Consider the following 16,041-nt stretch of genomic DNA (forward strand, 5'->3'; position numbering starts at 1 on the left):
GCTCACTAATGGCTAGGGAAGCCAAGGATTGTGTTTGGGTCTTCCTGCTTAGCCCATCCACAACTACATTGGCCTTCCTTGGGTGGTATTGTATGTTGCAGTCGTAATCCTTTACCTACTCCAGCCACCTCTTTGTGTCATGTTTAGTTCTTTCTGCGTGCAGAAGTACTTCAGGCTTTGGTGGTCGCTGAAGATTTCATTCCTTTCGCCATACAAATAATGCCGCCAGATCTTTAAGGCAAAAACCACTGCTGCCAATTCCAAATCATGAGTGGGGTAGTTCTTCTCATGGTCCTTTAACTGTCTCGATGCATAGGTGACCACCTTCCCTTTTTGCATTAGTACACCACCTAAGCCAGTTCGTATCGCAACTGTGTACACTGTCATGCCACCCGTGCCATCCGAAATAGTTAAAATCGAGGCTGTTACTAATCGTTCCTTTAGCTCACGGAAACTCTTTTCACATGCATCAGACCATTCAAACTTTGCTACCTTCTTGGTTAGTCGAGGCATTGGTGTCTGTTTGCAAGAAATAATAACCGCTAGCGTACGGATCAATTGTAGCTACGGTTTAAACTCAAGGAGATGTATGCCACTCTATTTTACTCACTTAAAAGCAATGCAAAGTGAACCAAATTAATTAAGTTGTTGAATTAAACTAATGATAACTAAACTAACGCATCCTAACTCACAAGCATCTAGCGAATTGAATTGACATCCTAACACACAAGCATCTAACCTATCAATACTAACACGGATTCGAAGGAATAAATTGTAGCAGCCACACATCACAACCACATAAAAAAAAAAAAAATAGAAGAAAGAGATTAGAGAGGGAGAATGAGACTAAGAGATTAGAGATGTAAAATCCGAAGGGACTTGAACCGGATTGAAATTGCACTGCTTGCTTCTCACACTTGAAATGGTGCTACCAAATCTGAAATTAAAACAAAAATAATTAAATTAAAATCCTACCATAATGCATGATGATAATAGCAACTAAAAAAATAGAACCCTAAAAGCATGATTGAATTAGAGAGATAGAGTCTCTTCGAAGACATCCGATAAAATTGGAACAATACAGAGAAGATTAGCATGGCCCCTGCGTAAGGATGACACGCACAAATCGAGAAATGGTCCAAATTTTTTGTCTTGTGAAACGGAGAGATCCCGAGGTAAATTCTATCTGATTGCGGTTTATGCCCCTTGTGATTTGGGAGAAAGGAACTTGTTTTTTGATACTTTACATCTCCCTTCGGACTTACTAGGCTCTCCTTGGATGGTTAGTGGTGATTTTAATGCTATTTTGATGCCCCAAGAGAAGCTGGGGGGGCAACCACCCTGCCCTGCGTCGATGGAAGGCTTTAGTCGTTTTGTTGATCGAGCAACACTTGTGGACATGGGGTATGAGGGTAACTGTTTCAATTGGTCGAACGGGCAAGGGGGAGGACAGATGATTAAAGCTAGATTGGACAGGGTTTTCTATAATCTTGCTTGGTTGGCTGCCTTTCAGCATTCTATGGTGAGGCACCTGAATAAAGCCTGTTCGGATCATGCTCCGATTTTTATGAGTTTCTCGCAGACTTTGGAGCTTTTTCACGCCCCTTTTAGATTCCAACAGATGTGGACACACCACCCCGCTTTTAAGGATTTTGTTGCAGCATGCTGGTCCTCCCCTATTATTGGCACCCCTTTATATGTTCTGTTCTTGAAATTGAAACATTTGCGAGGACAGCTTAAGATTTGGAACAGGGAGTGCTTCGGAAACATCCATAGGAACGTTAGAGATGCTGAAGACAGGGTAACCAGGATGGAATTTGAATATGAGGGTAGCCCTACAGAGCAAGCACTCTGTGACCTTAGGGGCGCAAGGTGTCTGCTAAATCAGGTGTTGTTGCAGGAGGAGATCTTTTGGAAGGAGAAGTCCAGGGTTAAGTGGCTGAAAGAGGGAGAAAGGAATACAAAATTTTTTCATGCTGTTGTTAATGTGAAGCGGAAAGGTGGAGGCATTTGCAAAATCAAGAATGCTCAGGGGGAGTGGATCACGGACAGCGAAGGGGTGAGCGGGGAGGCGGTCAGGTATTTCTCCGAGATTTTTTTTGCAGGTTCTACAACGGTGGATGAGGATCTCTCAATTCCTACAGTTATCTCTGAGGGGGATAATGAAATGCTTTCTGCAACGCCAATCCTTGAGGAGGTCAAGGAGGCGGTGTTTTCTCTTTCTAAAGACAGTGCACCTGGCCCAGATGGATTCACAGGTCATTTTTTCACTTCTTGGTGGGACATAGTTGGCATGGATGTTTGGGCTGCAGTAAAGGAATTTTTTGAAGGCGGTTCAGTTCCAAGGAGCTTTACTTCTTCTCACTTAGTGTTAATCCCAAAAAATCTATCACCTGAGTTGATGTCAGATTACAGACCAATTAGCCTATGCAATTTCTCTTATAAAATAGTTGCTAAAGTGATTGCATCAAGATTGGCGGCCATTCTTCCAAGAATTATCTCTGAAGAACAAGGAGGTTTTGTAAGGGGCAGATGCATCCATGATAACATTGCGCTGGTGCAAGAGGTGGCGCAGGACCTGACGAGAAGCACGAGAGGAGGAAATGTCATGCTGAAGTTGGATATGGCAGAGGCATATGATCGCCTGGAATGGAGTTTCCTTGTGGATGTGTTCCAAAAATTTGGTTTCTGCTCGGCTTGGATTCAGATTATTGAGAAAACTCTACAGAACTGCTGGTTCTCAGTTATTCTTGACAAAGGGCCATCAGGTTTTTTCAAGTCCACCAGGGGACTTAGACAGGGGGACCCCTTGTCACCTCTGTTATTTATTCTCGCCGAGGAGGTGCTCAGTAGGAGTTTATCTAATTTATTTTCTTCTGGCAGAGTAAGTTTTTTCCATCTTCCCAGCAGGTGTCCAGGTATTTCTCACAGTTTGTTTGCTGACGTTACTATCATTTTTTTTAGGGGTGATAAGGCATCATTACAAAGCATCATGGGGTGTATTGGGTGGTACGAAGCATGCTTTGGACAACTTTTTAATACAAGCAAGAGCTATTTTGTGGTAAGCCACAAAGCACATAATCGCCTCTGTAGAAGAGTGAGAGATACTATAGGTTTTGAAAGGAAAAAACTGTCGTTAATTTACTTGGGGGCACCGGTATGCATAGGGAGGCTGAAGGTCTCTTTCTTTGAGGATTTCTTGGTGAAGGTAAGAAGGAAAATAGCAGGCTGGAAAGGAAAGCTTTTGTCCACAGGGGGAAGGGTGACCTTGTTGAGGCATGTGCTGTCGTCAATGCCTATTCATATTATAGCCTGTTTAGACATCCCACGTTCGATCATGAAGAGGTTCCAAACGATGTGTGCTAATTTCCTATGGGGGGAGTCGGATTATGGCAAAAAATGGCACTGGGTCAGTTGGGATCTTGTGTGTAGACCCCAAAAGGAGGGAGGATTGGGAGTTAGGTCTTTGAAGGAGCTAAATTTTGCTATGCGGATCAAGAGTCTGTGGCGGGCTTTGACTGAGCCATCACTTTGGAACCAATTCTTCACTGCAAAATATCTTAAGGGAGTTCATATTGCACTGGTGCAACAACCCAAAGGAGGGTCCAAGACTTGGAAGAGAAATTTGGCTCTCAAGGATTTCCTACTGGAACACTCGGTCTGGTTGTTGGGGCAAGGAGAGGTGCTATTCTGGCTGGACGACTGGAGTGGTGAGGGGTCCTTGATCGACTTTGCTGATGGGGCTCTGCATGTAGATCTAGATTTGAGAGTGAAGGACGCTAGGCAGGCGAATGGGTCTTGGGACCAAGATGTGATAAACAGAATTGATAATGGAGGGGTGTGTGAGAGGATATCTAATTCCAATATAATGCTCTCTTCGAGAGAGGATCGGTTTGCATGGACACCGGCAAGTGATGGGATTTTCTCTCTCAAGTCTGCGTGGAACACTATTCGTAGGGTGCACCCTGAAGTGCCTTTTGCTAGGTGGATCTGGAACGGATCGCTCCCAACCAAAGTCGGTTTCTTCTCATGGCAGGTACTAATGGGGAAAATTGCAACAGATGAGGCAGTGAAAGGGGCAGGAATTCCTTTGGCATCTAGGTGCAATTGTTGCCTCCAATCGCAGCAGGAAACCTCCACCCACGTGCTGATTTGTGGGGTAATGGCGACGAAGGTTTGGACACATTTTGGAAGGCTCTTGGATATCCAGATCATCTACACCCAGGACCTGAAGACTAGACTGTTGTATTGGCAGTCCAAGGGTTCTTTGAAGAATTTGTACATGTTCATTGTTGGAATTGTTCCTTCCTTTATAATTTGGGAGTTGTGGAAAGAAAGGAATAATAGAAGACATGAAAGAGGTGTGAGATCCACCAATATGATAATTTGGAAAATCACTAAATGGATTCAAGAGATCCCTTTACCTTCCTTCTCTTTGAAGGTTAGCAGTATGAGGGAGGTGCTTGCATTGCAGGTCCTCAACTTAAAACACCCTCTGATCAGGTATAAGATCCCTCGGCCCATCTATTGGTGCCCTCCGCTTTATGGCTTGAAAATTAATGTTGATGGTGCAAGCAAAGGGAACCCAGGGCCAAGTGGTGGAGGGGGTGTGATTCGAGATTCATCCGGGAACTTGGTGATGGCTTTTGCGAATTACTATGGGCAGTGTACCAATACCGAAGCGGAGATGAGGGCGATCCTAGATGGTCTTCGTTTATGTGTGAGCAGGGGTTTTAATGGGTGCCAAGTAAACTCGGACTCCAAAATTATGGTGCAATTTATTGCATTGAGGGAATGTAAAGTGTGGAGTTGTTGGTATTGGATCTCGCAGGTGATACGATTGGTAGAGCAGCTGAACGCTAATGTGAGCTTCTCGTACAGAGAGGGGAATTGAGCAGCAGATTTCTTAGTCAATTGGGCTTGTGAAACCCAGCGCAACAGTTGTTTTCTGTCCAATGCAGAGACACCGCCAAGGCTTTCTTGTATTCTCAGGGAAGACAAGGCTGGCCTTCCTGTGTTTCGGCTTTAGTCTTTTATATTTTGGTTGTACAAGGGGAGGGTCTCAGCGTGGTGTGAGCAGAGAGTTATCTTCTGTCTTGGTTTCGGGGTAAGGCGGGCTATGTCCCCCCCGTGTAACTCCTTTTTTGATTTGGTTAAATTATTAATCAAATTCTAGGGGCCACCCCGGGTCCCAGATAATATTCGGGGTAAAAAAAAAATAAAAAAATTAGAGAGATAGAGAATGAGAATGAAAATAAAAATAATGGAGAATGAAAATTCCTAATAGAATGGAGGGGTTAATGGAGATGAGAATACTAATAAAATAAAATCAATAGAAGAAGAAAGAGGTAGAGAATAAGAAGAAGAAATTAGAGACTAGAAGAATTAAGAGGTTAAGAAGAAGAAGAACATAAAAATAAAAATAAGAACTAGATACTCTCTTCTACCAAAGTTGAAAGTGCATAAATTAACTAGGCCTTGCATGAATGTAATTTGATGAAGCTTAAACACTTGAATAAACCTTGCATGACTTCCTCTTCCAAATCCTCCAAGTCTTCTCATAAACTTAGGAACTTAGACTAGAAAGCTTTAAAACTAAACTAGAATTAAATTATTACAACCAAATTGAAGACATAATTTAAAAGTAAAGCATGAATTAAACCTATTACAACCATGGAATAAAACTCATAAATCAAACTAAGAACTTAGAAAGCCAAAAATTGGAGGAAGAAGAGAAAATTTCACTAATGAATTAAACAAGTTACAAGCCTAAACCCATAGGGTATTTATAGGGGAAGGAGGGAGAAGGGAGAAGGGAGAAGAGGGGGAGGGACTCCACGATTTTGGGAGCTCCTCTCCTTCTAAAACCGTGGAGGGGAGAGAGTATGGGAGAGAGAAATCCAAAGATAAGGGAATATTCCCTTCTCCTTCCTATACAATAAGACTTGATCCCCAAGAAAAATAGAAAAAATAGAAAGAAGGAGAGATAAAAATCTTAGCTACATAAACTTTCTATTTTTCAAAAAGTAACTTTCTAATTCTATACTTGTGCTTCCTTTTCTTTGTAGGTGTCTTCTCCAAGCAATGAGATCAAGGCATCTTTAACTTTTCAACCTTCCATGGATGAGAGAATATTTTTCAAAAGAAATCTATCCAAAGTCAAATCCCAAAAGTGCCCTTGGAAAGTTGGAGGAGAGAGAGATGATGATGACTAGGATTTCCACTCAAAATAATTAATACAATACCCATCATGCCCTCTAAAAATCGTGGAGCATTGGTGCTCCCTCTAAAAATCGTGGATAACATGTGGGCCTTCAAAATGTGGAGTGTAGTGGCAGTGTGGGTCCCCTCCATGTGGGTAGCAGCTCTTCTCTCTCTTCAAGATTGGAAAATTGCCAAAACGGTCCTGTACTTGCAGTGGATCTCAACCATTGATTAGAAGTACCTTCCTTGATGCCAAAAATATCCTTGGGAAGTGGCAAAATGGCTATGGGCTTGCATTCTAGCTCTTTTCTGACCCATTATCCTTTCTTGGCCTGAAAAGAATAATCAACTGCATGGAGGCCTAAATGGATGCAAAATTGAATTCCGTCACGTTCATCTTGCTCAAAATTTAGTCCTCTTTACAGCCATGCAAAAACATTGGGTAGCTTTACGTGTAAATTTGGACATGCAGCTCCCGATAGTCTAGAATAACAATAAATTATCCAAAAACCTGAAAAGCACAAGAAAGCACCAAGTAACTCTGTCTTGTGGTAAAATGCATGCTTTATGCCCTAAGATTTCGCACATAAATGTGCTCATCAGTGTTGATAATCGTGCAAAGTTCTCAATGAATCACCAGTAGTAACTAGCCAATCCAAGGAAGCTACAGATTTTTGTGGCACTCTTTGGCGTCTCCCACTCAAGGACTACTTTGACTTTTCCTGGATTAACTTCGATGCCCTTACTTGAAACTATGTGTCCCAAGAATCCTATCTGGCGAAGCTAAAATTCACACTCGCTGAATTTTGCGAACAATTGGTGTTCCCCTAGTCGCTGCAATACAAACCTCAAATGTTGTGCATGCTCTTCCATACTCTTTGAATAGACTAGAATGTCATCTATGAAGACTATGCCATATTTGTCTAGGACGTCGTGGAACTCCCTGTTCATCATATCCATGAACGCCGCGGGGGCATTTGTTCGGACAACACTAAGAATTTATAGTGTCCATACCTGGTTCTGAATGTAGTTTTATGGATATCGCTACCCTTTATCCTCAGTTGATGATACCTAGATCTACGATCGATCTTTGAGAAAACACTTGTGCCTTACAACTGATCAAACATATCATCAATGCATGGCAACGGGTATCGGTTCTTAATTGTGAGTTTATTTAGTTCCCGATAGTCGATGCACATTTGCTTGCTTCCATCCTTCTTCTTTACAAATAGAACCGGTGCTCCCCAAGGAGACACACTGGGTTAGATAAATCCTTTCTTCAATAGGTCCTATAGTTGAATTTGCATCTCTTTCAATTCTATAGGTGCCATTTGATATGGTGCCTTGGATACCGGGGCTGCTCCAGGGGTTAGGTCTATTACAAATTTAGTTTCTCCCTCCGGTGGCAGTTGAGTTAGGTCATCGGGAAATACGTCAAAGAATTCTCAAACTACTTCCAACTCTTCTAATGGCTTCACCTTTGCTTCCATATCTACAACTGTTGCCAAATACCCTTGGCATCCATCATCCAATAACTTCCTCGCTTGGAGGGTAGATATCGTTACCTTTTTGGACTTCTTCAATGGTTCACTCTTATAAGTAAACTCATCTCCATTTTTGAGCCTAAACGCAATCTGCTTCTCCTTGCACATGACGTTTGCTCCGTGAGTGAACAACCAATCCATGCCTACTATTGCATCAAAGTCTTTCATGTTGAACTTGATCAGGTGAGCTATCAAGCCCCGCTCGTAGATTCTACCGAGCAAGGTTCATAAATCTCTTTCATACTTACGACGCTCCCAGTTGGGGTGCTAACTATAAACTTATGCACTATGCTCCTAGGGAATATATTCATCTTACTAGAAAAAATATTGGAAACGAAAGAATGCGATGCACCAGATTCAAATAGCACATGCGCAGGAATGGATGCTATGATTAAGGTACCTAAGTTTAGATTGAAGATAATGATGAAATCAAAATCTACCTCAAGCAGTATAACCTATCACGGATTAGTTGATAGTTTCCTAGGAGATACCTATCATTACTTCTGGATCCACTTCTGCTTCCTCATTGGTTAGTGCATACACCTTCCCTTGAGTTCTGTCGTCTTGGGGCTGGAAGGTCAGCCAGTTGGTTGAAATCTCAAGGGTGCATTATTCCTTCGACGCATATAGTCTTTTTCCCAATGACCAGGTTGACCACATCAGAAGCATCAGATGGAATCTGTAGATTGGAGAGGGGGCACAGGATGAGTCGACTGAGAAGAAGCTTGACTTGCTTGGCTCGTCGCTGGCCGCTAAGACTGAGCAGAAGTTGTAGATTGACTAGAAGTCTGACGAGTATACAGATTTGACTGGTTGTAAGCCAGACGGAAAGGTTGTGAGGTTTGACGCACTTTCGGTCGGCGATAGTACAATGGAGTGGGGTTGCTAGGACTCTTGAAAGTCTTATTGGGCCAATTGTAGTTCTGGTAACTGCTAGGCCTCTTGGTTGACCCTTGCGATGTAGTCGACCTTTTCCTCAGTCTATCTTCTACTTTCTTAGCCTTGTCAGCCATTCATGCATAGGTTTCAATCTCCATGATAAAAAACATATCTCTGATTTCAGGTTTAAGTCGTCTCTCAAATTTCTTGGTCTTGCTTACTTCATTCCTCAGATGTTTCGGTGCAAAATGGAGCAAGTCCTCAAATTACTGTTGATAATCCAGGACTGTCTTCGACCCTTGTGTGAGAGGACAGAGAACTCTACTTCCTTTCTATCTCGGAGGCTCTCTAGGAAGTAATTCTTGAAGAAAACCTCCTTGAACTGATCCCAAGTTGGGTAGGGATGAGTGCTTCAAGAATTGGTTGGGTTGACTTCCACCAGGCTTCGGCTTCGTTCTATAACTGGCACCCAACGCATATCAACTTTTGGGCGTTGGTACATTCCAACCCATTAAAGGCCTTCTCCAGGGCACTGATCCATCTCTCAGGTTATAGCGAGTCTGAATCAATCTTGGAGAATGATGGAGGGTAGAGTTTCTTGAAATTTTCCATCACTCTGGCGGTGGAGTTTTCTAGTGTAACTTGAGGCATAGGAGGAGGAAAGTTCGGGGGACGGTTAGGTTGTGACACTGCTCTTTGCTGCATGACAACCATAAATTGCATGTTCATGTTGGTCATTGGCTCTTGTGTTGTTGTTGAATCTGCAATTGAACTTGTTATTGCTGTTGCATAAACTGCATCATATTAGCCATAATTGCAGTTACTTCTCCAGCGGTCATAAATCATAATTGGTGGAGGTGCAGGTGCATGAGCCGAGGAACTTTAGGTGCTGGGGGAACCCATGTGTTTGTGTAAGAGGAACCTCAGGCACGCTCTCTGAAGAAGCAGATGCTTTGAGTGTTGGGGCCGGAGCATTGGATGGTCCTGCCTAGCAAACAAAATGGGACTGCATTTTGCGACGAACACTCTTGTTTGATCTCGTCCTAACCATGATTGTTCTCTAAAAGGAGGTTTGAGAGTATATGTGTTTATTATTCATGTGTATTTGGATAGATCTAATTATTTCTTATATGCCTCTCGGAATGAATCATACATTTGTGCAATCTATGTATTTAAAATAATACTTATAAGTATAAGTAGGCACAATTTATGTCTCTACCCTAAAATCAACATGCTTCTTATAATTCGTTAGGGGTATGCTTGCTCAAGGGTATTTTCCATCTATGCATTCAAGTATAGGTGTATATAGGTATACCTGTACTCAGCAGGCTAGGCTCTCAAGTTTTTGCCCAGTCATGTACAAGTCCAAGTCTAGGTAAAAGATGTTAGCCTTAACTTCCTCTGCTAGCTCAAGGAAAAACTCTTGTTCCTCGATCCTATAGATCTCAGCCCACTCTAAATGTTCTTTTAACCATCTCTTTGCTTCAGCTTTGATTGCAGGGACCCGGATTAGCCTTTTCCTTAACTCACTAATGTAACGCATGTTGCTGGAAGTCTGCTATGTCCAAACGACATGACCATTCCCTGACATAGGAAAATTGGCCAGTAGTCTACTAGAGATGATTCGATCTATGATCTATGATAGAATAATAACTCACACATGTAAGAATTCAATTTAAGTTTCAAAATTCCCATCACAACACATGATCAATGAGTTTATAGAGTAAGTTCTAAGTTAACAATCACCTGGGTGTCTTATATTAGGCACTGAACTTTGCCTGCCCATGTTTACCAAAAAAAAAAGAAAAAAAGAAAAGAACTTTGTTTGCACACCGTTGTATTATACTTTGGATACAAGTGGTATGGTGTTGAAGGAATTCAACCCTCCTATCAATGGCGTTAATGTCTCGGGAGGCCAGATTTCTGTTGTGATACAGCTGAGACTGTAGATACCTATGATAATCAATCATCATTCTGAGCTTTAAGTTTAGCTCATGGATATTGTTGTCATCATATTGGTACTCTCCAATGGGCCTTAGAACGTAGTCCATTCTATCTAGGGAAAAGCACCCAAGTTAGTAAGAACCTTTTCCTATATATATATATTTTTTAAGTTCACACACACATTTTTTTTTATTATCATAATCTATGTTTAATTTGCTACTATACCTACATATATTTATATATATATATATATATATATATATATTCATGTATTCCATATATTCACATAATGTATATGTATGTATATGTGTATATATATATATATATATATATATATATATATATATATTTATTCAACTTGGGAGTGTACCCAAGCATGCATTTATATAAAATTGAATGTTTGTACAAGGGTTCTACTCTTTCCATACATTAATGGCTCACAAAAATCAGTTAAGTGACTGCTACTAGTCCATTGGTATTGGTCGATCCAATCGACCTGTGCATCGGGACAGGTTATAACCAAGTTCGTAATTCATTTCCTCTCATTTCTATTCTCTATTTTGGTTGAGGGAGCATACCAGGAACGACCAAAGGGACGTGTAAGCTCTTCCCCCATCATCCCAAGGTGTTTCTTCCAAGATTCTTGCATCCAAATCAAGAGCAATGTGAGAAAAACCTAGGTTTTCCCAAATTTTCAACTACTTTTCTATTCCTTTTTGTTTCCTTCAAATAAATCTAGGGTTTTTGCATCTCCCATTTCATTTTCTCTTCCTCTAATGTTTCTTTAAGTAAAATCCTAGGATTTGTTGCCCATTTCTGATTTTTTTCTTCTCTTACCTAGATGTCTACATGCCAAACCCAGAGTGGAGCAAGGGAATCGGCTTCCAGCAAGCGTCCTCGCATTGAGACCGAATCTTCCTCATCAGATCCATCATCTCCAGTGTCTAAGGATGATTCTTCTAAACATAACTCATCATCTGAAGAGGGAAAGTACGCTGCGCATTGGTTTTCCAGCTACCAACATGCCCAAGATTGGAAGGACTTCAAAGACAAGAAGATCGAGAATGGAAAGGTAGTGAAGGTAGAGGACTTTCCAAGGTTCAAAGTATATGAAAGGTTTAATGCCATGGGTTGGGCACCAATGCTGGACCCGGAGCTTCCCTGTTATCCAAACTTGGTTAGACATTTTTATTGTAATCTTAGGCTATCAGTGGTGAAGAGTGCTAAGGCTATGGCCTTGCAAGTTAGGTAAAGGGGGTTAAGATTGTGTTTAGCTGTGCATACCTAGCTGCCCTGTTACAGGTAGCCAATAGGGGTCAGAGGTTCTATAGCCGACCGGGGGCCGATACCTCAGAGGTCTTTCCTCTTGAGTCTCGTGAATAGATGTTTTGGGCACTTACTGGTAGAGATGAGGTTCCCAAATCAAAGGTTAAATTCAAACCATCTGCCTGGATATTGAGCAGGTGTGTACAGTATAACATCTGTCCAAAAGGAGGGAATGGTCAGGGCATATCAAGGCAGCAGGCCTTCATTACCTATTGTTTATATAGGGCAGACATAGGAGGTCCAGAAATTTGCTTGCCCTATCTACTTATGGAGGTGATGCTGTATCACGCCAAACACCCATCGGATGGCAACTTGCCATATGGTAGGCTTCTCTCATAAGTGTTTAGACACTTTGGGGTTAACTTTACTAGTGAGATTGAAGGAGGTGAAGGCAAGTCTCCTATTGGCAAGACTACTATTAAGAAGATGGGACTGCTAGATACCATAGGGAGTGATGTGGAGGCTGAGAATGTGGTTCGAGAAGGCAATATAGGAGGGATTGGTTCACAGCCAGGAGATCTTCCCGATGTAGGTTAGTTTGTAGCTACGACTTCACAAGCAGCACCTCCTTCTTCGGAGACTTGCAGCTTTGAGCTATGAGTGGCCAGCTTACAGGGTTTTCTACTATAGTGCAATAGGGTTTCTCATCTGTGGATGGTAGGATGGGCATCATAGATCAGAGGTTGGACTTCTGTGATGCTCGCTTTCAAGTTGATTCGCATCCACCTCAGCCACCTCCCGATCCAGCTCAGGAGTAGCTATATTTTGATCTTACTAGAAGTTTAAGACTTTTCTTTCTATTTGTTTCTGTTTTTCAAGGTTGCTAGTTGTACTTTTCTTATTTTTCTCTTATTATGTATTTTGGAAAGTAGTACTTCCAATTTGTTTAGTTGTAATGGATCCAAACCCCTTTAATGTTATGAAGTTCAACTCTTTGAATATAATCAATTCCCTAATATATCCATCTACTTTCTTGTTGTTTATCTACTCAAAAATTTATTTATAATTGTTTGTTATCTCAAGAATTTTACTTCTCTAATCCTTGTTTCTTATTATCCTATTTTCATTGTTTGTGAGTTTAGAAAGCTTCTCGCTCTGATACCAAGCTCTGTCACACCCCAAACCACCCCCTAGGAAGATTGAGCAGGTGACTCGGATATCAAACCACATCCGCTACATCTCTAGGATCTAGAAGCTAACACCACTAATAAACACACACAACATTCACAATAATAAATTATAGAATCAGAGTGCAACGAAAACTAAAGATTTATATAATAAAAAGCCACAGGCTACATTGTTCAAGTACAGCTCATAAGCCAACAGTTCTCTGGCTTACATTCATGATATTTTCTAAACTTTACATCAGAGTTATAAAGTAAACAAAAGATGCATCTATAAGTTTTACAAAAAGAAATGCCATCAGACTATCTATAAAAAGAATGCTGTAAGAAACATCAAAATAGAACAGCCCTCGATCAGATCTCAATTTCTAGCTCTACTCTATGCACCCGCATCAAAGGGATCACCTCCGTCGGGGTCCAGACCAAGAAGGTCACAATCACCATCACCATTTAGGGAGATATCCACCTGCAAAATCTTCTAAAGAAAATATTTCCCGAGGGATGAGCTCCACTAAGCCTAGCAAATAAATCATAAATCATGCATGAAGATGCAACACAACATCATAAATCTATATGCTTGGATTCAATTTTATTACTCTAGTCCACCTACACAACTAAGTCACTAGGTTGATGCTACTTGTAATGACTCGGGCAACAACCTCTGCGGCTTTACTTTCTCACTTTGGTTGTGGCCTCAATCATTACAAATGGAACCCGCGCTGGGATTAGGAGCACCAACTCCCTCCCTTGGCAGAACCAGAGATAACCATGACAACCTATCTAAGATTCTATAACTCCTCGACTTTCAGGAGGCCATGATTACCCAACACATGCACACCAGTTGGTAAGGGTTGTAGCATAAGAGTACGTTCAACCTAACCATATAATCTATATGGTAAGTATGAGTTGAGTGGTGTCAACCGTATCCCATTCTACGGGCTACTACACTCCCCATTTCAAAGTATGAAGTTTACAGTGCTCCCGTAGCTCATACTACGGCTCACCATACCATTCATTTTCAAGCCAACTACGACATCTAGTCTAGCAGTTCAATATCATGCATTTCATTATAATGCAACATTTCAATCATAACATAATCATTTTCATATTTATACCATTGATTTCATAATTTCAAAGCAATTTTAAAGAAAGAAAAAGCATTTAATTATCTTTACAGTGTTTAGCAGCATTACACTTACAAGAATGATTCATATCCACTCACCTTGGCTATGATCCACTTACTCGAAGGACTGTCGATCCTCAAAGGTACTCTGATACGCGTCGTCGGACAAGTCGTTATAGCCTAAGGTTAATTAAATAAAAAATAAACATTATTAGATATTTTAATGGCTATGGAGTCCAGGGGTACCCTTGGTTTAGGTTTTAAACTATGCCAGACTAAACTCTGGAAGGACAACAGTAGTGGTCGATCCAATCACCAGTAGTGCTAACAACGGTAAAACTGAAAAAGGATTTATGGAATTGATCATGGCTTCACACCATAGGATCTTTTAGGTGATCTTCTAAGTATTCCTCAAAGTTTGGTCAAGTTTTTAATCAAGGATCAGTACTGGTTGATCTAATCAACCCGAGTGAATCAACCTGTTACCTAAAGGTAGCAACAGGGCATGGTTTCGTATTTGGTTTACATAAATGGCCTCCTATATGATGTTTCAGGCCATGGGGTTGATCAAGTTCAGATCTGGTTCAACTTTCTGGTAGTGGTCAATTGGTATTGGTCCACCCAATCGGCAATTGATTGTACAGCTCGAGAAATTTAAAAGTTTTCACTATATAGGCTTCGTTCTACTGATCTATGGCTAATAAGGATAATCAGGGAGCGCAGGTAGGTTACTTCTATGGCAAACATCATACTTCAAAGAAAAAATAAAACCTGCATGGGGGATTTTGGGATCTATGGCCCACATGGCTGACATGTATGGGGTTAACCACATGAATCTGCAGAAATTAGTTAGATAGGAGTTTGATTAACTCAAAAATAGTACTGTTATGTACATGTGGTCATGGAATTGTTATGCAATCAAGGAAAGGCATGTCCAACTCCATAAAACACATTCTAAGCTTACTATGAGCATGAGGATCGATCATCAAACGCTGGAAATAATAGTTACAGAATTTCAATACCATGAGGAAGATAGATGAGAGGTCACAGAGGATAGATTCGTACATACATGGATGAATTCTTGTTCCTAAGCTAGTAATCCATGAGAATTTCACTAGTAGGCATAATGGATCATGGTTGTATAACAAGAGTTAGTGGTTGATCATGCTTAGAGCTTAAGATTAGTATAGAAAGTAAGAAGAACTAACTAAGAGTAGAATTACCTTAAGGATTCACAAGCACAAAAGGAAGATTCAAGCTCCTCCTCTCCTTCTCTTCTCTTTCTCTCCTTCCTTCTCTTCTCTTTCTCTTCTTCTTTCTCTCAACGAAATGAACAGGAGTGTAAATAGAGTCGTAGGGTGGATTATATAGGGGTTAGCTTAAGGCCCATTTGGCTAGGGACCACCTTAGCTAAAAACACATTCTATAGTCTATTCTAAATGTACATAGACTCATAGGTGAGTCCCACATGGTCACATTGTCGGGGCAATATTTCCACTGGGCAATTTAGGTACAGGGAGATGATTCGGGGTGTGAGACACTGGACCCCACACCAGGAGTGGAATTTACACATGACAGCAGCACTGGTCGATTGGATCGACCGATCCAATCGAGCAGTAGGAATGGACCAGTAGGTGGATTCCTGTTGTTTTTGCATTTAAACACAATAGAGGCTTATGCCATTGTTTAGGCACTTGCCAAACATGATTATCAAGCTAATAACAGTGTTCAAACATTTAGAATCCTAATTCAATTAAGGTGAAGAATTTACCTTAGGATGTACATCAATTGATGCACAGAACAACTACATGGGGTGGTGTTCGCCTTCGGATTAGTAAGTATGATGTTATCACCGGACTTCCTTCTTCTTGCATGATTTTCTAGTGGGCATGACCTT

At 41.1% G+C, this 16,041-nt stretch overlaps 1 non-coding gene across 1 annotated transcript; it reads left to right on the plus strand.

Moving 5' to 3' along the window:
* The first annotated feature begins 1,045 nt into the window (after positions 1-1,045).
* Positions 1,046-1,148, plus strand: LOC122638447. Its single transcript, XR_006329442.1, has one exon. It is a non-coding gene; the product is annotated as a U6 spliceosomal RNA (small nuclear RNA).
* Positions 1,149-16,041: the final 14,893 nt, after the last annotated feature.

This window comes from Telopea speciosissima, chromosome 8 (genome assembly GCF_018873765.1).
Source record: "Telopea speciosissima isolate NSW1024214 ecotype Mountain lineage chromosome 8, Tspe_v1, whole genome shotgun sequence".
In the NCBI taxonomy this organism is placed as follows: Eukaryota; Viridiplantae; Streptophyta; class Magnoliopsida; order Proteales; family Proteaceae; genus Telopea; species Telopea speciosissima.